Source organism: Nicotiana tabacum, chromosome 4 (assembly GCF_000715075.1).
Source record: "Nicotiana tabacum cultivar K326 chromosome 4, ASM71507v2, whole genome shotgun sequence".
NCBI classification, from domain to species: Eukaryota; Viridiplantae; Streptophyta; class Magnoliopsida; order Solanales; family Solanaceae; genus Nicotiana; species Nicotiana tabacum.
In genome coordinates, this window is record NC_134083.1 from 142,341,672 (window position 1) to 142,350,731 (window position 9,060).

Here is a 9,060-nt window from a genome sequence, read left to right on the forward strand (position 1 = left end):
AAATCTTGTCTGAAAAACATGCAGTATTTCGAACTCCAACAAGTCGAGTATCAGTGTTGTATGAAAAGTACAACCTGACAAAGATATTTACAACTTGCAACTAATGACCTATCATGACTTCTAGTGTTAATAGACATCGCCGACATTTACAACCAAGCACCTGGAGGAGCTGTCCACTTATCAACAGAGATTCAGATGCCTGTATGTGTGATGACCCAAAAGGTCATCTTATGTTTTAGAACTTGAATATGCGCTCTTAAGCCTTAAAAATCTCATTTTTACCCTCCTCGATTTGCATGCGCAATTCGGGCAGGTTTCCGAAAAGCTTTTATGTTGAAAACTAATAAAAATAAGAATTTTTGCCTTAAAAGTTGATTTTAATTGACTTTGATCAATATTTTTGGTAAACAGGCCCGGATTTGTGTTTTGATGATCCCGGTAGGTCCGTATCAAATTATGGGACCTACGCGTATGTCCAGAATTGAATTCGGAGGTTCCTAGCTCAAGTTATGAATTTTTGATGAAAATTAAAAGTCTGAAAATTAACTGTTTTTAAGAATTGATTGATGTTTGGCATTGTTAGTGCCAGGTTTGTATTTTGGTTCCAGAGCTTGGTACAGGTTCATTATGATATTTAAGAGTTGTCTGTGAAATTTGGTGAGAAACGGAGTTGATTTGTCGTGATTCGGACGTCCAGTTGAGAAAATATAAATTTAAAACTGTTCTTGAGAATTTCATATGATTTGGTACTAAATTCGTAGTTCAAGATATTATTTTAGCGATTTCATCATGCCAGCAAGTTCGTATGATGTTTTTAGACTTGCGTGCATGTTTGGTTTGGATCCCCGAGGGCTCGGCCGAGTTTTGGATAGGCTACGGAGTGATTTGGACTTAGAAAAATAGCTAGTGTGCTTCAGTTGTGTTGCAGGCCTCAGACCTCGCAAATGCGAGGTCAGGGTTGGCATTTGCGATCACTGATGAGGTCACATTTGCGAACTTCTCATCGCAAATGCGAAGAGAAGCCGGGCCAGCCTGTGCTCGCAATTGCAAACTTTTCTTCGCATTTGCGAAGGGAGTCTGGGAGGGGTATGGATCGCAAATGCGATCTTTTGTCCGCATTTGCGAGGTCAGTGATCGCAATTGCGACACTTTCCTCGCATTTGCGAAGGGCAGCAAGATTGTGATGGCTTCGCAATTGCGATAGCCCCTTAGCAATTGCAAGCTTTGCATTTGCGAAGCTCAGGTCGCAAATGCGACGTTTGCAGCTGAACAAAATGACTTTTGGACGGGAATTTTTATTCATTTCCCAAATTTTCAAGGCCTAAAACACAAGAGGTGATTTTTCAAAGACAATCTTTTCTCCAAATCTTAGTTAAGTGATTCTAAACTAGTTTCTTTCAATCTTTCACTACATTTTACAAGATTTCAACAAAAAATCTAAGGTTGTCATGGTAGAATTTGGGGTTTTGGGTAGAAAGTAGGAATTTCAAAATTTTGGGAATTTAGACCTCAATTTGAGGTCGGATTCCAAAACCAATTATATATTTGGGCTCGGGGTGAATGGGTAAATGGAATTTGGTCTGAACCTCGGGTTTTGACCAAGCGGGCCCGGGGTCGATTTTCGTCTTTTTGGAGGAAAATTTAGGAAATCTAAATTTATGCAATGTAATTGATTTCTTTAGCAAAATTTGATATTATTGAGTCATTTTTTAATAGATACGAGTGGTTTGGAGGTGAATTCCAAAGGAAAAGCTGTGATTGAGAATTAAGTGGCCTTCAGAGCAAGGTAAGTGTTGTGTCTAACCCTGACTTGAGGGAATTAGGAACCTTAGATTACTTACTAAGTGAAATTCATGGGAGCGGCGTATATGTGAGGTGACGAGTACTTATGCGCCGCCAATTTACCTGTTTTCCATGTTTCTCAGTTTTTCTTATATTGTCTCAACCCTATGCCTAATTGCGATGTGTTATACTAGTGTTGTTCAATTTATCGTTCTCATCATGCTTACGGATTTTCTGGTGATAATTGAGTTTTTATTTTAAGTTGAGAATGATGTTATGGAACCAAATGTTGAGGTAAGCTTTGTACTTGCTATTCTATCTCCCTGTTGATATTTATGCATTGCATTATGGTAAGGGAGAGTGTTAATGCACGAAGGATGATGTTGTGCCATATTGTGAGTATTAATGCACGAAGAGTGATGCCGTGCCATATTGTCAGTGTTAATGCACGAAGGGTGATGTCGTACCATATTGTGAGTGTTAATGCACGAAGGGTGATATCGTACCATATTGTGAGTGTTAATGCACGAAGGGTAATATCGTGCCATGATATGGGAGCTAATGCACGAAGGGTGATGTTGTGCCGTTTCTATTGATTTTTATGGTGAGATTGAGAGTAAAAGAACGAAGGGTGATGCCATGCATTTTTCCTTACTGTTTGCACTATTCCTGTTGATTCATGGTATATTGACTGCTCCGGTGATCATTCTGTTGCAGTTCTTTATCTTGTATTCCCCTCAATATGTTTCCCTCCCGACATTTTCTGTTTAGTTCTTCATTTCTGTTATTTGTATATACACTGTTAAATAGTACAGGTTAATTTGTAGGTGCCTTGCCTTAGCCTCATAACTACTTTTTCGAGGTTAGGCTCGACACTTACCAGTACATGGGGTCGATTGTACTGATACTGCACTCTGCACTTTCTATGCAGATTTTGATACCGGCTTGGGTTGATCGAGATTCTGCTATTGGTACACTGTCCGGAGACTCAAGGTAGATCTGTCGGCGTTCACAGACCTTGAAGTCCCCGTCTATCTTTTCTGTTCTACTGTTTGATAAAAACAACAATAGATTCATGTAATTTAACAAAAATCAAGTTAGGAATTCTTACCCCAATGTTTTCCTTAAAAAACTCTCAAACAATCGCCTCACCCGAGCTTCCTTGGTCCAAAAATGGAAGAATGACACGAATTTGGACTTTATTCTGCTACCCAAGGGTTTGTTCTTCGTGTTCGCGACACCCCCCTCGCGTTCGCGATGAACAAATCTTATTGAAATGTGTTAAAAGTCATGTGCACGAGGTGACGAGTGTGTACACAGGCTAAATGTGAAGGATTATATTTTTAAATTGTGTAGCTAAAGAGTTGAGAATTAATCCGGCAATTGGGGAAATCAATAGCCCTAGATCCTTTTACCCTTGAATTCAATTTTAGTCTTGATTATTGCTAATTTTATTGTCATTTTTCCTTGGCTAAATAAATTCCACTGATTATTCATAAAACTATTGCATCCGGAAGTTGTCTGAGCTTATCATTAGCATTATTTAAGGTTGTAGTAAATAGGTTAGTTCCCTGTGAGATTCGACTCCGGACTTGAACCGGGTTATATTTGCAGCGACCGCTTAGTCCTTCTTACAAGGCATAGTTAGGCGTGATCACATACACAGCGACCAGCTACCAGCGAGGCAACATAAGGTTAAATAGGGTGCATAAATAAAGTGTACAAGAGAAAACATCCCATATTTATCCATTTATTTAGGTAACACAACATGCATAACTGAGCAACTGTTGAATTCGAGTTGTTAATGGAGTGTGAACTTGAGGAAGTATTACTTTCAGAGGCCAAAAATTGCATTGGCTCGACATCAATAGTCAATCAGCACATTCAGTTTTTACTCCTCTAGACTCTTCTTCAAGCCTCCTACTGTCATTGCTACAAATGGAACTTTTTCTTCAGGCATTAAATTAGTTCAACTTCTCTTATTTGCTGTTGTTTTTGCATAATACCACTTCATTACATATAAATCCAACGTAAATAAATTTGCCCACATATCCAATGGAATTAAGAAAATAAAACAAGAAAACAGAAGAGCAGATAACTCTTCTATGTCTAAGCCTTTTGAGTTACAAGCTCATTGAGATTATCAATAAAACTCTATGCGCTTACCGCGAGTGCATTAAATCTTTCTCTATTGGTTATTTCTTTTGAGTTTCCAATGTTCTGTAGCTTGCTCCACTGGGAAAGCTGTACAGGATTTTTGAAAGATGTAAAAAAGAATACAGTATTTTTGTCTTTGCTGGGTGAGTCTTTGGTTGAAAGAATAGCATAACATGTAGAAAGATAGCAAGATGCCTGAAATTAATACTACAAAAAGAAACAAAAGGTGAATTACCTGGAGTGAAAGCAATGGTGCCTTGCTCTTATTTGCTGTTGTTGTCTTATTTTTAGCAACTTGATATTACAGATCATAAGAAGAGTGATCCTTTACCAACAACCCAAAAATAGTGAAACAACATAATTCTTTAAACAGCAAAACATAAAACAGAACATCAAGAGAAAATGTCAAACAGATCAAAGAAACAGGACATCGACAAGTGAGCAAAAGCAAAATAAAAAAGAGCATCTCTCATAATTGAACTTTTCATTATAAACAATAAGAATGAACTCTAAGAGTCACAAAGAAAATGACAACATCATCTACATTGCACAAAATCGATGATGAAAAATGTGTTGGTTGTTATTCTACGACCAACATAATCTAAATATCTAATAAGTCAATGTCAGAATCATGCTCCTAAGATTTCACAGATATCCCAGTTAAAAGTACCCTAATTTAAAAAAGTTATCAAAAATACCCTAATTCAAAGAAACTCAAGAATAAAAATACCCTTTTCAAAAATCTACCAAGCTTCAATTTTCCAGAATTAGTAAAGCAAGTCATTCTGCACTGAACCATGATCCCCAAAATCCAATATAGATTCCAAATCAACTTCCTCCTCATCACCTTCCTGATAATACCATTCTTGATTTTCCACGTTCACCATTCCAAAGAATTCATCAGAATCAGTCTGATTTATAATAACCAACATTCCATCTTTTGATTCTAGTTGTCCCATAGAGAAAACATCAGACGAGGTACTCTCCAACTTAGACAAAATCATAGTACTCTGTTCTGAAGGGGTTTGGAGATGAACCCCTTCTTGCAAGACACGATCAATGAACCTCTTATACTCTACAATAGAAGCAATACTGTTTCCTCTGATTTCTGATCTGGGGTTCTTCTTAATTGCACAGATTACAAACTCTTTAGCTTCGTCAGATTTCAACTCCCGAAGAAGATAGTCAGCCAAGAAACACTCCATCATCAACCAGCGGCCATTCAAAGAGGAGTCTTTCTTGTGTTTGTAAGTCAAGCTTATTTTATACCCAATAATGAGACTATCATCCTCATCAAGAATTTTTTTGCCTTTATTCTGCTGTGTCTAAGTCCCATTACCAGTAGTTCTGTTGAATCGGGCATCAGTGGGCTTCTTCTTCTTCAATTGGGTGAGAAAGTAATGGGTTTTCTTGGAACTCATGCCTCCAATTAATTGCCATGGCTCATTGCTGTAAACATCTGCAAAGCCAATCAATTCTTCAGTTGGTAAGCATTTTCCAGCCACAAATTTCAACAATTGCATTATCAGATCAGTGTCAGAGGGACGAAATTGAGGATTATTCTCCATGGGTTCCGTTCTTTCTTTGAAGACTTTGAAAACAAAAACTTTCTTGAATGAGTGAGAATGACACAAAAAACTTTCTTGATTGAGAATGAAACAGAACTAGGAAGAACATACAAGAAGAAGAAACAGCGTATTCTGAACTACAGAATCTTGATCCCGTTTTGGAAACTATGACAAGGTGTTATTTTACACGCAAAAAACAGCTAAGGCTCCTTTTAAGAAACTAATCATAGACCCTAAGTTGTAACGTTAAATTTACTAAAATACCCATAAAAAATTGAACGGCATTTTTACCCCCTCATACTCTAGAGAAGCAGCCATCCTTACAGGAAGAACAATATCTAGGCACTCCTTCGGATCCAAAAACAGTTATAGATATAAAGATTTTCGATGCGGCATCAAGTAAGTATCTCAACACTCAATAATTATTTTATAAAGCTAAAAAACATGACCCCTTTAATGTTTTCTCTTCTCAAGACCTAAGAATAATTGATACCTCTAATGTTTCATCTTCTCAATGTTGGGTTTAAGTTTTTTAGAGCTTAAAATAGAGTGAATGGGAAATGGAGGGAAAATAAATTTTTTGAATTTTTCTCTTTGACAAAGGGACATTGTCCCATATTGGAGGAGGAAAAGAGTTTTGATGGGTATATTTACAACTGCACTTCTTCTAGCTCTTAAAAAGTTGAGAAGAAGGCAAGTTTGTCATCATCGCTCCTCGGCTCGGCTTTGGCTTCGGATTCGGTCAAATGATCTGATTGATTAATTAATTATTTGGACCAAATTTATTTGTTAATATTAACACAATATTAATTAATCCAAATTAGACTGTTACTATAACGGTAATTCAATTTTCCTCCGTTTTAATGTTTCTGTTATAATTTGAATTTTGCGGTTTGCATAAATGGTCGTTTTATAAAATAGCTATTTTGAGTTGCAACCTTACATGAAGAGTTGTAACTCTTCAGTATAACCCAACGTTTTTAGCTATAAATACATGAACTCTCCCTCAGATTTTCCTTACGAAATTCTGATTTCTCCTTCTTCTTTCTGCATTGTTTTAACGAAAAAGAAAGTAGTAAGTGTGATATACTACTGTTCTTTGCGTTCGTTGTCACTGGGGTTTGAAGTACCGCTACACCAGTGAGGTTATACATTTTATCCTAGGAGAAAATTATCCTAAACCTCAGGTACTAGGAGGGGATTAAGTTCTTTAAGGAAACACTGTGAACTCAGTGGGCACGGATTAGTTCTGTTCTTCTGCATTTCTGGTTTTACATTGTTTCTGTTTTTTGAATATATATATTTTTTAATACAGAATATTAAAAAGCTTAAGGAACTTAATTATTTTTTCTGTATTCATCTTATATTCTGTTTATGGGAGACTACATCCTAGTGATTTCAACTCTTAGTTTGGAGACTAAAATCTTCGAATTTTCTACTCCTTGGTTGGCATTACGAGATTAAAATCTTTGTCTTGTTCGGTATTCGGTTTGAAGAAATAAAATCTTCACTGTGGTATTTAATCTGTTTTTGTTAAAGTTATTCTGTTTGAATATTTTAAATACTTCACTGTTAATTAATTTTGTTTCTATTTTGTTGTTAACAGAAATGACATAAATAGTAACCCTTATGGTTGGCTCTACGAGCAGTGTTGCTACTTCCAGTCGTTCTGTGCCACCACCGGCTCCGGTAGAAAAGCCCGAAAAAATTTTCGGGATTGATTTCAAACGTTGGCAACAGAAGATATTCTTCTATTTGACTACTTTGAGTCTACAAAAGTTCATCAAGGAGAACGTTCTAGTTCTGCCAGAATCAACTCCTGATAATGAGCGTTTTATTGTGACTGAGGCATGGAAGCACTCAGATTTCTTGTGTAAGAATTACATTCTTAGCGGACTGGAGGATGATCTTTACAACGTCTATAGTAATGCAGAAACTTCTAAAGAACTATGGGATGCGTTGGAAAAGAAGTATAAAACCGAGGATGCCAGTTTGAAGAAGTTTGTTGCAGACAAGATTTTGGACAATAAAATGGTGGACAACAAGCCTGTCATTACCTAAGTTCAAAAGCTGCAAGTTATAATTCATGATCTCCTTGCTGAAGGTATAATCCGAATTAATGCTTTTGTTGAAAGTATTAAGTTTGTTACTAATTACGAATTTTTTATTGAAGGCTTGGTCATAAATGAGGCATTTCAAGTTGCAGCATTGATTGAGATGTTGCCTCCTTTATGAAGGGACACTAAGAACTACTAGAAACACAAGCGCAAGGAGATGAAACTCTAAGATCTCATCGTTCGATTGGGGATCGAAGAGGACAAAAAAGCTGCAGAAAAGAAGACACGTGGGAACTCAACAATTATGGGACCAAATATTGTTGAAACTGCTCCAACTAATCCGAAAAGCGGAAGACGTCTTCTGGACCAAACAACTATCCCAGCAAGAAGAAATTCAAGGGAAACTGCCACAACTGTGGAAAGGTTGGACACAAAGCTACAGAATGTCGTGCTCCAAAGCTATGGTTGAAACAAATGATGATATTGATGACTTGTGCACTATGTTGTCTGAATGCAACTTAGTGAGAAATTCTAAGAAGTGGTGGATTGATTCTGGTGCCACCCGCCATATTTGTGCTGTTAGAGAAGCATTTTCTTCATATGCTCCCGCTGGACCCGACGAGACCATTTTTATGGAAAATTCTGCAACGGCCAAAATTGAAGGTTATGAAAAGATATTCTTGAAGATGACCTCTGACAAGGTGGTGACTCTGAATAACGTTTGTCATGTTCATGAAATACGGAAGAACTTAGTTTCTATTTCACTTCTCGTCAAGAACGGGTTTAAGTGTGTTTTTGTTTCATACAAAGTTTTAATAAGTAAGAACGAGATGTACTTAGGAAAAGGTTACCTAACTGAGGGCCCTTTTAAGGTGAATGTAATGTTACAATAATAAAATTTCAGTTTCTTCTTACTTACTTAAGTCAAATGATTTATGACATATACGTTTGGGACACGTCAATTATAAAACCTTGCGAAAAATAATTAATTTGGAAGTATTGCCTAAGTTTGAATGCGAAAAATCAAAATGTTAAATATGTGTGGAATCTAAGTATGTTAAACATCCTTATGAGCCAGTTGAAAGGAATTCAAATCCTTTAGACTTAATTCACACAGATATTTGCGACATGAAGTCAATACCATCTCACGGTGGAAAGATGTATTCCATAACTTTTATTGACGACAATACTCGATACTGCTATGTTTACTTACTTAACAGTAAAGATGAAGAAATATATGCATTCAAGCAATACAAAAATGAAGTTGAAATGCAACTTAACAAGAAAATCAAAATGATAAGAAGTGATAGGGGTGGTGAATACGAATCTTCTTTTGAAGAGATATGTTTAGAATATGGAATTATTCATCAAACAACGACCCCTTACACGCCCCAATCCAATGGGATTGCGGAAAGAAAGAATCGATCATTAAAGGATATGATGAACGCTTTGTTGATAAGTTCTGGTTTGCCACAGAACTTGTGGAGGGAAGCAAT

The 9,060-nt window shown here is 36.7% G+C and overlaps 1 pseudogene; it reads right to left on the reverse strand.

Moving 5' to 3' along the window:
* Positions 1–4,392: 4,392 nt before the first annotated feature.
* LOC142180236 (NAC domain-containing protein 46-like) lies at positions 4,393–5,800 on the reverse strand (annotated as a pseudogene).
* Positions 5,801–9,060: the final 3,260 nt, after the last annotated feature.